The following is a 14,388-nucleotide window of genomic DNA, read 5'->3' on the forward strand; positions in this document are numbered from 1 at the left end:
GTGTATATGCATCGTCTCATTGTATATCCCGTATACTCTATACTCAATATATCTCGAGACTTAATTGGGTTACGTTAGGTTTACATACTTTTGTTTGTATAATTGTATTATGTGCGCGTTAGGATATTTATTTAAAAAAATAAAGTTATACGGGGTGGGGCGTGGTCACTTCTTTATTTGAAAAAATCATTACATAAAAAGTATTATTAACATGGATTTCTTTTATTTATACACAGGGGCACATTTTAGGTTTTATTTTATTTAGTTTTAAAAACTACATCTCGTGGGCTGCTTCTGTTCTCGTCAATGCGCTAATATAGGCGAATTTTGACATTTCCGACAAGCTTTTACAGCAAATCTGTGCTTATGTCGACATTAGCAGCAAAAATATTGTCCTTCAGCTAACCAAGAGTCTTTAGACGATCGGTGTAAATCAATGTTTCGAGTTAGCCGCACAGAAAGTAGTTACAGGGAGCTAGATCTGGGGATCGCGCTGGCCACTGAAGATCGCCCCTAAAAGAGATGCACCAATCGGGAAGGTGTCCCGGCAAAAACAATATGAAAGTTCGTATAGTGTGAGGCGTTGCGTCATCAATTGGAACCACACACCCCCCTACATCTGTTTCTTCAAGTTTGGGTAAAATAAACTCGAGGAAATGGATATAACGACGACGTTTTCGACTCAACGTTTAAAGGCATCCTGATGGTTCTGGAAGGTCAATCTTGTTTTTTCTTGCCATTACCGTGTCCACCCATATTGTAATGTATGATACCTGATCAATTTACGATTAATCACTAGTAACCCTCAACGGCGAACGCGTGCCCCTCGTTCGTCCATGACATGATTGATACTAAACTAACCTTTAAAAATAATTAAGATCCTGGGCTTTCAAACGCGCTTTAGGAACGCATTCAAGAAGTAACTGTCGTTTTCTGGCGAGAGTTTCAAAAAAAGTAGTGACCACGCCTCACCCTTTATAATTGGAATTTGTCACTTACCATAAATAACAGATTTAAGAAACGCAGTTTCAAATTAAAAATGACAACATTAGGATCGAATTAGGCAAATAAATCAGTATTTGGATCACCTTACACTAAACCCTGATTATTACTTTATTATGTGGCGTTGAGATATTATGGAACTAAGTGGAAATTACAAATACACTGTCCTTTATCCATCTGACTAGTGACTGGTGAATAGCGACTAGCAGTTCGTAAGATGGATATGTCGGTGACATTGACGGATTAAGCGTGTTAACTAGACATAAAACGTTTTTGCACTTAAACCCCATTAAAGTGAAATAGCGATAAATTTATGACAATAATATTTCTCTATTGGCTTTATATCAGATACCAAAATGGAGAACGTCATAGTCTGACACTTAGCTGATGAATTGGAAACATTTCTTGCCGAATCGCTTATTCCATATTCTTTCTGAAGCCTATATTATAAGGTAAAGTGAGCGTAGATCGTAGATGCCCTAGGGATATATGGAGCCCTTTCTCACGGAATATCGCAAACGCCAATTTCTGACAAACACAAAATAATTCTTAATGTTATTTTTGACTCATTATAAAAATTTTTTACTCGTTTTGTGGTTCAGACATTTTTAATAAGTATATCTGCCACGATTTGACAACATTAACAAGCATCAACCATAGTAAAAAAAATACATATTCTCTCAGAAAACATTGTCTTTGAAAATATTGTATCTGAAAACATAGATATAAAAGTTTTTTTCTAATTTTATTGTCTTGAGAAGAGATTAAGATACAAATGTTTTAATATTTTTAAGATGATACAGAGCATCAATCTTTGCCACAGATTTTTAGATTTTTGTATGACGAACCCATTTTTTTAAATGTAGTACAAACCTTAAAGTTTTATTATTTTTTCTTTCGCATAAACTGTCGTTATTTTTTCTTACTCGTTGTCATGTGCCCATGCTACGCGAGTGCGTTAGGTATTCCCTTATTTTACTACGTCATGTCGTGTTGTGGGTTTACGATGATAATATTCATTTTGTGACATTACGGAATATTTTTGTTAGTGCCATAAAAGTTCTCGGCCATGAAATGGCTTATTCATTGACTCCTTATCCTGCGATTATTCTATATGTATTTCATTCCAGTTCAAAAATATCTCCTTTCCCACAAAACAAATCAAACAGTCTTTTATTTCGAAGAGTTTTATATTCATTAAATTATTTCGAAGAATTTTATCCACGTTATAGGTTTGTTATATTTGCATACCAATTATTTTGTACTTTTAACGAGTCGTTTTTTACAATTTGGTCGAATGTGAGGAATTTTATTAATTTATTCAAGAGTGTTTCTCCTGAAATGAAACGAACTCTTGCGCTTAAAGTTGTGTAGATGCATTTTTTACACATGTATTTGTTTGTGCGCTCAATAAATTATTTTATTTTATTATTATTATTTTTGTTTAATGAAAACTATAAAGGTATTTGATTGATGTATACAATACTTTAAATAAAATACTATAAATTTTATTTCAATTGTATAGAAAAATTACTACATTTTAAAAAATTATTTATTTGATATAGTATAATTTTAATATGAAGATATGTGTTCTAGATTTTTTTATTATTGTATTTTTAGTGACTTTCACTATTTATTTTTTGAAAATTACAGATGAAACAAATAAATCGTAAAAAACAAAGAAATGTTTATGAAACAAATAAATCGCTATTTAAATTTTTCTTCGTGGATTTCACTTAATTTTCTGAATAAAATTATATAAATGTATCGTAGAGTACTTTTCTTTGCGTGCTTGATATATCTTTAGCGAGGTAAGTTTTAATATTAGTAAAACAAAGTAACAAATCCAAGTACAAGTTATACGATTTGAAATTCGTACGTATATGAAAAAAATACTATAGCATTAACGAATATTAATTATTCGCCTTGTTAAAATTTGTCTTAAATACTTTCATAGCCCTCGGTTATTTAATGCGTACTTTTCCAATACGACCCCACATTTTCCGGTTGGTTGAAGATCCACGCGACCGATGGTAGACAACCAGGCGCAGGATATAAAAACTCGCTAGGAATTTCCGAATGCTGAGTACGCATTAAACATTTTATTTCTCAGCGAGCGTAACATCTGCTTTTATCACGTTTGGCATCATCTTACAGCGGAAAAGTGAATATTAATAGCTCGCGAAAGAGCCATAGCGGGATCGGTAAATCGGCGGTGACTCTTAATTTTACGGACTGCACTCCCTTCGGCGATCCTCCCTAATTACGTTCCACAGTGTTACGTTCCGAGATGTGCGGTCGATGAAGAGGTCACGGCGAGTGGCGGCGGCTGTAATACATCTTCCGCAAATCTCGGCGCGACGGCGTCCGTGAGAACTGCTCCGAGAGCCTCTATAAATCCGACAATCCTGGAACTACATTCAAATGTGTAGGACAAGCTACAATTTTACTTCCAGCGCCGCTTTTCAGGAAACACATTTCATCCTCTCCGCCGGTATTCCGACGTTTACAATTTAGACATACTCATTCTTCCCCAATCTTCGTAAAAAGGATGAAAGCACTCGGAGTTTTATGTACCCGCGCTGTGAGATCGAGACGGGCCGTTTTATTCCGATTCGGGAGCCTTTGTTCGTTTCGGCCAGGTAGCATTTTCTGCGTTAAACTTTTTACACATAGAAGGGGCCACAAAGGAACGTTACGAAGGCCTATAACATCCGGAGCTGAGATGATTTATAGAGAAGCGGAGATAGCTGCGAGAGGGGGTGGGGGGAGGAGAGAGAGACAGAGACTTTGGTAGATCAAAAGAGAAAATTATTTCGAAACGGTAAATAGAGAACGTTTAACTAGAATTAACTATAATAATACATCCAATTTAACGGAAATGCGAATGGTGTGATATATTCTCGCCGCCTAAAATATAAATGTGAATCACGATAATCAATACAAAATATTCATAGCGTCCAAACTGTATAACTTGGGATAGTAGAAAATAAATGTGTTGTTTTCAGAAATTTTCTAGTAATAGAATAGTAAATCGCGGTGTCTTTGCTTTATTACAGTTAAGAACAACTTTTCAAAACGACTTTGTTAATTTTTTCTTTATAGCGGTGCTTTAATGCATAAAAGGCGATTCTTTGTGTCTCGAAAGGTATTTAGCGTAATTGGAAGAATTTTTTAGCGAAACTTATCATTTCTACTACGAACAAAGAAAAGTTTAACGCAAATTTGTCAAACAAGACAGTTCATTAAACTTTATTAAAATTCGGTTGAAATATAGTAGGTAGTCAATTTATTTTGTATAAAATCAAACTTTAATTTCCTCAACACGCCATATTGTTCCTCTATTCTTTTAATACATAAAAAATTCTAACCGCAAAAAACACGTGTTCTTTGACGTTTATAAGGGGCGATAATTACGTTAAAACACGATTAAACAATTCAATTTCTTTAAGGGCGATATAATTTTTAACATCGCATGCGTACACCACTTCAAAAGTAAACATCATTATAAATATCACACACTTATTAAATATTTAATTTCAGTATTTTTGGCTTAGCGCAAATAAGTACCTCTTAAGTGGGTAAAATGTAGTCTGGTCAAGGTTTCTGCCTCAATTACTTTTTTGAATCGATAGGTAATGCTTATTACGAAATACAAACAGCATGAAAAGTACATTTCAGTTATGCATTTCAACGACAACAAAAAACACAATTGCATAATACGATAATAAATGAGAAATAAAATTTATTTAGGATGACCGTGGAAGAAAAATATATTTACAAAGTGTAATTTTTACGAATTACATTTACATAATTGTAAGATTATGAAAAGTAAAAAAATCAGAAAGTAGCAGTATGGATGTAGTTACTATAAATATTACAAAATATATGGAAAAAAATGGTAATTGAATCTCTTAAACGACGTAATTATGTTTGGTGTGCTGTGGGAAGGTATACACATTCCTAAGGGATGGAAACTGTTGATGAATGGGTGGATTTTCCGCGGAAAGAGGTAGTTCGGCGGTGCAGTCAGTCTGGCAGCTTACGAATGAATTACTGAAGAATGACCTATCCTGTGGAGGAACGCAATGTTCTGGCCCGAGAAGAGCGAGGACCTATAGAGACCGTGTTCGGGAACATAACCCGAGGAATGTTATGGGAAGCGAAATGATGTACGAAGAGTGACGAATCCCCCGCGAATGGATGTCTGCCGAGTACCGATTTCGGATGAAATGAATAATAAACCTCGCTGTAATCTAGTGCGACAGGCGTCCATTGTGGATAATAAATAAATCCGTTTAAGGGGCATTAATACACTAATTCCGTCGTGTTACGTTTCGCGCAATCATCATTTTTCGGTAACAAGGAGTGATATAATACTACACAAGAAGTGAAGTAAAAGTGACGGAAATGAGTTTGGCCTAAATTAAGGGTGACGTTTCAACAGATTAAGTCGACTGTAAAATCTGAATTATGGCAGGAAAAAATATGAAACGGGACTACGTTTGCGACTTTTTTTGATTTACCGTTATATGATATATGCTGCAAATGTATTCATAAATTACTTTTATAATAACGAGATAAGAACACGAGTAAAAATGTTTTTAATTAAATTTGTATTAATTGTCACTTTTCAGCCGGCTTATCGAAATAACGTTTTCTATTCGTTTCAACACCGTTGTACCCTATTATAGTCCACATTATGGTGACGGAACCAATTATCGGAAGTGTAAAATTTATTTAAAAAAAATATTTCAAATCCTTTGATTCATTTGCCGTCTTCTACAAAAAATAATACGTTGTATAATCTCAGGTCACAACTTAAATGTCACAAATTCACCAGATTTAAAAAAGAGTAAAAAAAGAATCAAATTTTTTTTTATATATAAAAGATATTCTCTCTTTCCATTCTCTCAACTCCGATATAATAAAATCCTCGCTTTTTTTCCGGAAACGCATTATGTTAAATTTACAATTAAATATTTCGAATGAATTCAAAATCTGACCATTTCTTTCCTCGAGCACGTCTGAAGGAAGTTTCCTTTCGGTTTAGTTGTCGATTTATAGAACCAACTATGAACGGAAAATAAATTCAAAAAGCACGTGAACTAGAAATAATGTCGGTATGGTGGGAACATTACTCTTTCATTACACCCTGTGGAACCCGGTTAATTGTTTTCCCCCAAAAATTACGCCATTTTATTGGATTACTTCGTTTATCGAAATAAACAGATTTCGGAGGCCGGATATACAGGGACATATTGATTAATTGTTGTAGGCTGCAATTAGCACTAGATTCTTACTTCCAATCAATCTTCATTCCCTTGTATTATCAAGTAACTTCTTTCCTTCGCTATCTGCACCCAATCATGCGTCAGTTTTTTGTACCTCATCAGAATAAATAACGTAATCTTGATGCCTCTGGCAAAATATTGTATTAAAAAATGGGGGCTTATACGCGGTAACCAAAAATTGATAATATATGATGTTTCGAAACGTGTAACTAAAAAACAAAGTTATGGATCTTTTCTACAAAAATGGTTTGCAAAAGTTAAGTCACTCTTTTTCTTTTAAATAACACTTATAAAACGAGCATAAAATATTAATTTTTCACCTGGTGATGGTATAAGGTGAGAATATCTATAGTTATCAAAACTAGTAGTATTAACATTAATAAACTTAAAATTTCTATCATGTTTCAGCGTTGATTCTTTTTATAATCAATTCTGCGTGTTATTTCATAAAGTAAATGCAAATTTTGCATACAATATCATTCATTTTCTATATTTTTTCAGCAAAGATAACGCGTGTGTTTAACATTTTGAGAAAATAAAACGAAATTATTTTGCCTAGTCGGTTAGGAATCGAAAAAAGTTAAATAAACATCATTTATTTACACTACTACCAAAAACCGACCGACGACCAACCAAAAAACAAACCAAGAGACGTTTCTCGAGAAATTGGTCCTTATTTTATTAATAAAATATTTATCGATATATGAACATCGTGCAAACATATAAAAATGAGATATTGAAACGTCATCATTACAAATAGTCGAGACAGAGTATTGTCCTTCGCGATCGCCGAGATTAGTCCTCCCGCGCTGTTATCTCACTCGACAACTCGGAGCATCGAAGCTCTGATTTTCAGGCACTAAAGCGGTTTGCTACCACGTCGTGTACGACTAGCCGCGACGAGTCCGCGTGTAAACCACAACGTAACACGGCCAACCATTGTACCTAGAGATACTAAAATTTAAATATAATTTATCTCCGTAGCAATGTCGCCTCGGGCTATGGTTTAGCAAGTAGAATTATTCAAGTCCCTCCGATTCACTCCGTGAAAGAGGAACAAACCCTTCCTCTTGATAAAAGCAATGAAATAGCCGAGCCCAATAAAAACTCGAGTATAAAGTTTGTCCATTATCGACAGTCAGGTACGTACATACGAAGCGGTGTAATAGAAGCCGCCGTAATACTATAAGGCAGTGTATTATACATCGGGATGTCAGACCGTACCGCGATATGAATCTGACCAAAAACAATAAAAGTCTTTTTAGGGCGCCTTCCCCGAGGGAACTGGCACTTTTATTCCTAGACCCGAGATATTTCACCGCAAAAACAATCTGTCGAGATTTAAGTTGTACTATATCATTTCTTCTCCGTCTTCCAGCTTGCCACCGTAATATACGACATAGTCAAATTGTTCCTTTTTGCAATAATTGGCTATTACATATTCCTCAGGAATACCTCGCTTAGTTCGGTTCATCGGTTCTGTTGTAATCCCACATGATTCGAAATAAACATTTTAAGAAATAAAGGTAAACACGATTGTCGATATATTCATTCAAAATCAATAAAAAAAACGATCAAAAAGTTGATTTATCATATCAATAGGATTTTATATGGGAAATATGACAAATCTAAAAAAAAACATTATTTAATAAACATGCCTACATACGAGACATACGCTTGTACATACGTAGATTTATTCAATTCAATTTTCTGCATTACTTTCGATACATTTCTGACGTTCTCGTAACTCAGTTAATAAATGTGACGCATTTTCTTCACTTGTAATTTATAGTTTACAAACAATAAACCCGGTATTTTGTTAGTATGTTTTTACAAGTCGAAAACCTGGCTCATTATTATGATTAGCGCATACTTTATTTGTGGTGAATCAATCGGAAAGGTAAAAGCGAGAATATGCGAGGTGTGACGATACTCTCTTACATATTTTATCGCAAAACGCAAGTAAAATCGCAAACAGGCAATTCGCAAACATGGAATGATAAAGAGAAGCAGAATCATTTTAATATTATGCGTATTTAAAACAAGGTACTCACCGACGATGTTCAGCCAAGTGAGGGGTCGAGTTTCGCGAACTGAAAGCAAATAAAAATAGATTAACACATTTGTATTCTAAATATATTTATACAAACGACATTGTTGAGCTGAAGTATCGAGTTAAAACTCTAATTAATTTCACCAAAGATCGCGGGCGATACTGCCACCTTCTAATTAATTCGGAAGAATTCCCACCTGAAGGCCGCTGCTGGCTTTATTTCACTTTACCCGCGGAAACTGAAATGAATACGTTTTGATACTAAAGGTATAAAATATGTCATTTAACATCCATCACTGTGGTCTCATTTACTGGCAAATATTACTATTTAGCTTACTGGGAATATTATGAAATCTTCCATTTGGAATACGTAAGCAGAAAATACAATCATTATAATCATTCAAATTTAAGAAAGAATAGTGAATTCGTTATTTCACAATTCAAAGCAAAACAATATTAATTGATCTTTTGCTATTATTCATTTAGATAATTTAAGCACAATCAAATCATTGTCAGCAATGAGAAATTTTAAAATAAATGTTTTGTTTGTTAATTTATAAATTTATAAATCAAAACAATTTTATAATAGCATTTATAAAAAAAAACTTATTCGTAAGAAAAATAAGGATTATTCTAATAACATACCCATTTAAAATAATAGAGTATATATTTTTTTTATAAAAGTGAATGTAATGATTTATTATTAATTCTTCATTTGAAAAAATTAAAACATTTTTTTAAGTATACACAGTGTAGTTTTAAATGAAAGGAAATTTTCATCAAAAATATTTTCCACGAAAATTCTTTAAAATGTTAAAATTTGAAAACCAAAATCTATTTTAACGACAGAACACATATTTAGATTATATTTCACGCTCGATTGACCAAACTTTAGGTCTTGTTTTCATTCAGTTTTGAGAGAGTAGATCTCATAGAACTTGATTATATTATAAAGTGAGGTAATAATAAAAGTTGGTTTAATATTAGTTCGTTTTGGTATTATTATAACATTATATTCGTTGATATCGACCGCCGTTTAACAGCACATAACATTGTAACAATGGATTAAAATTTTGATAAAGCTATACTTCTGAATATTCTATAAAATCTGCATAATTTAATTAAAACGCAGAAGAGTGTTTGAAATTGACGTAAAATCTGTTAACTGATTATTGAATTTTGTTAAGGTCACCACCATCATGAGCTAAAACTTCTCTTGGTTTTGTCATTGTATAAAGTCAAAATTCTCATTTACTGGTTAAACTATTCGAGTAATAGTTTCGGCGTATTGTGGCAATACTAATTTACTTCTCTCAGGTAGGCATTTCGTGATAATAATATATCGAGAATGATTATAACGTTCAAATCTCCTTACAAATGAAATATAATTTTCGCAGTAGTTAAATGGAGCTCGATAAATAGGATTTGCATGTTAATAAGGCTTCCTCGTCATTTGTACCGTCAGTGGTACCTCCTCCTCGTGCACGTGTAACGTACCGTATCTATTTTTAGTACCTTTTGGAGACTCGGCTTATTACGCACTTTACTATATATAAATATAACTTATTCAAAATACTTCATTATTTATAGAAATTAATTCAAATACAAATTTATTTTGGTAAAATTATTTTGGTATACCTACTCTGGATTTTATTAGAAATTTCTATTTTTGAACGGGGTATAAGTATGGTATATTTTTGTCGTATTAATTTAATTTGAATATATTTAGAAGAACATTGAAAGCATTCGAAATGTAAAGGATATTTTTGTTTCAAATTTGTAATAAGGAAAACCGATACTAAGTTATAAAGTTTTCAGATTGAAGGATGTGATTTTGATTACCTTGATAGAAATACGAGTAAGTCATTTATGCTTGTTTTCTTGAATCATGGTTTTAAGACTGATTTTTAAAATAACGAATATTTTTTTAATACATCTACGACCTACCAGTCTGAAAAAGAGCTCTTTTTTCTCATGTGTTAGATATATTGAATAATTAAAATTTCATTCATACATCCAAAAAATTAAATAGTATTAGGGGGTTGAATTAGTTCTTGCCGTTTATAAAAATTTAATATTTCTCTGCGATTTAGATAGATTCCTTTCGTTTTTTGTTTTCCTGTCCCCCGCTGCCTCGAACACCCACGTTGCACTTTCAACCGCCTCAAACCGCCTCAAAATTAAGGCTATGGGCCTTGTTTATCGGCAGGGAAACTGGGTCCCGTATGCTCTGAAGGAGAGAGATATGGAAAGGCGACTTTGCATGTGTGATTCACTCTTACAACGGCATCACAGAAAAGGTTTTTTGCATCGCGTCATCACCAGCGATGAGTAGTGGATCTTCTTCGACAACCCCAAACGCCGCAAAGTCATCTGCCAGCCAGGTCAGCCACTCCCTGCTGAAGCCAGCATTCCAAAACGCAACATTCACGGCTCAAAAACGATGCTTTGCATTTGGTGGGATCAGCAGGGAGTAATTTTTTTCGAGCTTCTCAAAGCAGGCCAAACAGCCACAGCAGAGGTTTACAAGCAGCAAATGATCAAACTGAAAACAGCAATTGAAGAAAAACGTCCAGAATACGCAACCAGGCACGAGTCGATTCTCATTCTGCACGACAACGCGCGCCCGCATGCTGCCAAAGTGGTAAAAGAACAGATAAACTCCTTCAGCTGGGAGGTTCTGTCACACCCGTCCTACTCCCCTGACGTCGCACCATCCGATTATCATCTGTTTCGGTCCATGCAGCATGGATTATCGGAAGAAATTTTCAAAAGTTATCGAGAAGTCGAGTTATGGGTTGAAAATTGGATTGCCTCAAAAGACAAGGTTTTCTTTTATAGGGAAATACGACTTCTTACTGAAAGATGGGCCAAAGTAGTCGAGAAAGAATGGCAATACTTTGAATAAATTCTTACTTTTAAAAAAAAATTATTTTCGATTCAAAATACAACAAAAAACGGCGAGAATTAATTCAACCCCCTATTAGTTGAAAAGTTATCACTGTCACTGTCATACAATAAACTGAGTTAAAACGTATTTTTTTACGATTAAGAAAATAAAACAATACACTTAGACAGTTAAAATAAATTAGAATAAAATAAAAGTCAACCAACATATTGAATCAACTCATACTAAATCAAATTTACCAGAGAAAATTCATAAAATATTGCTCAGATAGGAAGTAATGCAATTTTTTATCCGAAATCTCGTTATGTTTATCAACAACAGTAGTTACGTTCGATTTTTTAGACACATGGATGGAAATTTGTTACAGAATGTGATAATTTTAACTATGTTGTTAAGGGTGTTGTAGTGTGAGGACCCACATTTTTTAGTACAGAGTTTTTGTTACGATATCAAATTTAAAAGATTATTTTGAGTACGTTAATTATGAGAAAACAAGAACGATTCTCATAATTTAAATCAAATTATTCTGTACCATATCATATCTTAATCAAACGATTCTCCACAAAATCAAGATCGGTATGTCCCCACTTCACTATAACTTAATATTTGTATTTAAACTTATCGAACCAAATTCAACTGGAGAGGTACAAGAAAAATGCTAACTGGCTGCATAAAGGGGAAAGCTCGGTAAAATAAAAATGGATGAAAACCAAACAAAAGAAATATCGAATGAAATGTTTGAATACTATAATAAGGCCCTTACGCTTGTGTAAAAGGAAAAACGAGCATGATTGAATTAGAGGATTTTCCTTAACTCGTTTTTTTTAAATATAATTGGACCATTATCTTGTCCGCTTGTTATCGTATTTTTATCATAAAATATAAACGGTTCTAAAGAAATAACTGTTTTAAGTTTATGTAAATCAAGGACCTTTATTGACCGAAATCGTCACCGTAATTTCTTAAAACGGTCACGTATTTGTTAATCTCCATTTTTTATTCCCAAAGGATACAAAGGATTCTCGTGGAAAGCAGTAAAGAGATTATTACATCTTCATTAACCGATTAACCAAAAATAACAAAGAGCGGCCATTTGCTCTAGATACTCTATAAGCCCTTGTCAACCTACATACATGTGTATATAAGTCGTTTAAAGATTGAGATAATTATTCATGCATGTCAGAGCCAGATATTTTCACATAATTATGAAAGCAGTTAGTTTAATAAGCTGGAATAAGCAACGTTCGGTGCTCGTGGAAGTACACATTCATTTACACAATCATTTTACAAGAATAAATTCTATTTTAATAAACTTCACTTTTTGTTTTTCTACAAATAAATATAACTAATTAATTAAAGGTGTTGCTATTCATATCAAGTGAAGCGGTTGATATATTTTTTAAAAAATAATATAATTGAAAAAAGTTTTTTTCAGAATAAAATTCTTAAAATATATCTATCGTGATATTGTTGGCTATATGAATATAACTTCAATTTATAAGAAAAAATATATTTTCAATTATATTCTGTTAAATTATTATAGTTATTTTCAATTATATTTCTGAAAAAATTATTATTGTTTTTTTCTTATTTCTGGGTAAGTCTACCATATTCTTTTAAACGACCCGTCCACCGACTATTGTGGGTTGAAAACATAAATAAAAAAAATTCGTTTCAGAAATGTTTAATTTCTCAAATGTGAAGCAACGAAAATATAAATATTCTATTAAACAACAATACAATCGAAAATATTAGAAATGCTTGAAAATAGCAGCTGTTAAAGCACATCTTAAGAAACGTTTATTAAGAATGACGTGTATTGCTGTAACACTTAACAGATGACGCTGCCATTAAAATTGTAGAAAATAAAATAAAATATTTGTTTTTTTTTTATGGGTTTAACAGTCACGGGTAAAACAGCTGCCAAGGATGATAAAAGGCTTTAAAAAAAATGCATTAGGATACAATGTTGTGTCAAAATTTCAATTCAACCAGTGAAACCAATTTAAAAGATTCTTGATTTTAAATATTTACATTATTATTTATACTCTAGCTGTATTCAGCCACGCTTCACTGTAACTCAGTCAATCAAAATGGAAAATAAATAGATTAAAAAATGGACGCATTGTAATGTGTTTAATTTCAGAATGCTTTTGGGTATACAATACTTTGATTAGCTGTCAAGAAACAGCTGTCTTCCATAGGCAATGTTTAGTATTGCGTGAGTTGCTGTTATTTTTAACAGATGACTCTGCCATTGAGGTTAAATAAGCTGTTTTACAACAAAAATATTTTTACTCGTCACATATAAAATATAAAAACACTCGCGTACTCGAATGCAAAATTATGTCGAAATTTCAAGATAAATTAGGTTAAATTTAAAAGGTTAAAAATTATGAACAAACGAACTTTTACATTTCTATTTACACGAGTACATAATTTCATTTTTTAAATCACATAACGTGAGTAGTATAGCGCATTAAAGATGTCCCGTATAATGAAACACGGCATAACAACACAGAAATACGCCGACAATGAATTTCAATGTTTTAGAATGTTATTTTTTATTAGAGTTCTAAGTAATGCCTGAATTATTTTTCCCAAAAGAACTCATTTACGTGCTAAGCTTTTTGCGTTTCGGTGAAATAACGTTTCCCTTCCATCCATCAAAATAATATGATAATAATTATTTTCCCCTCGCGGATACGTGAAATTACTCCCCTTTTTGTTCCCGCAGTTCACATCGTTTGTCTTGTAATACGTTGGCATATGTAACTCGCGAATGTGCAAATATGGAAGATGGATATTTAGTGAGGGCGGTGAAGTGTGACTACGGTGAAGTGAGCTTACTCCCAACTCAAGCTAACTTACTAACCAACCATCACGCCGCTTCTTCACGGGGGTAGGCAGAGAGAGTAGAACGCCACACCAATTCTGTCTTTGCAAACAATTTTCGCATCTTCCGAATTCATGCGTCTCCTCGTATGTACATATTGCACGTAATTCCGACTCTTGACCTGACCACACCTTTGACATAGGCAAGTTCTCCTCGGTCATCCTCTCTTCCTATTTACAACTACTTTTGACAAATTTGTTTTACTGTTCTTTCTTCACTCATCTATTCCACATGC

At 33.2% G+C, this 14,388-nt stretch overlaps 1 long non-coding RNA gene across 1 annotated transcript in view; it reads right to left on the reverse strand.

The window, feature by feature from the left end:
* LOC148313121 (uncharacterized) overlaps window positions 1–14,388 on the reverse strand; it is a 242,726-nt gene that overhangs the window by 182,576 nt on the left and 45,762 nt on the right. Inside the window, exon 2 of the long non-coding RNA XR_015838229.1 lies at window positions 8,351–8,389. This is a non-coding gene — a long non-coding RNA (uncharacterized LOC148313121). The remainder of the gene's footprint in view (window positions 1–8,350; window positions 8,390–14,388) is intronic.

This window comes from Brachycentrus maculatus, unplaced genomic scaffold, assembly GCF_059751285.1.
Source record: "Brachycentrus maculatus isolate JH-2025_06_01 unplaced genomic scaffold, ASM5975128v1 h1tg000018l, whole genome shotgun sequence".
Classification (NCBI taxonomy): Eukaryota; Metazoa; Arthropoda; class Insecta; order Trichoptera; family Brachycentridae; genus Brachycentrus; species Brachycentrus maculatus.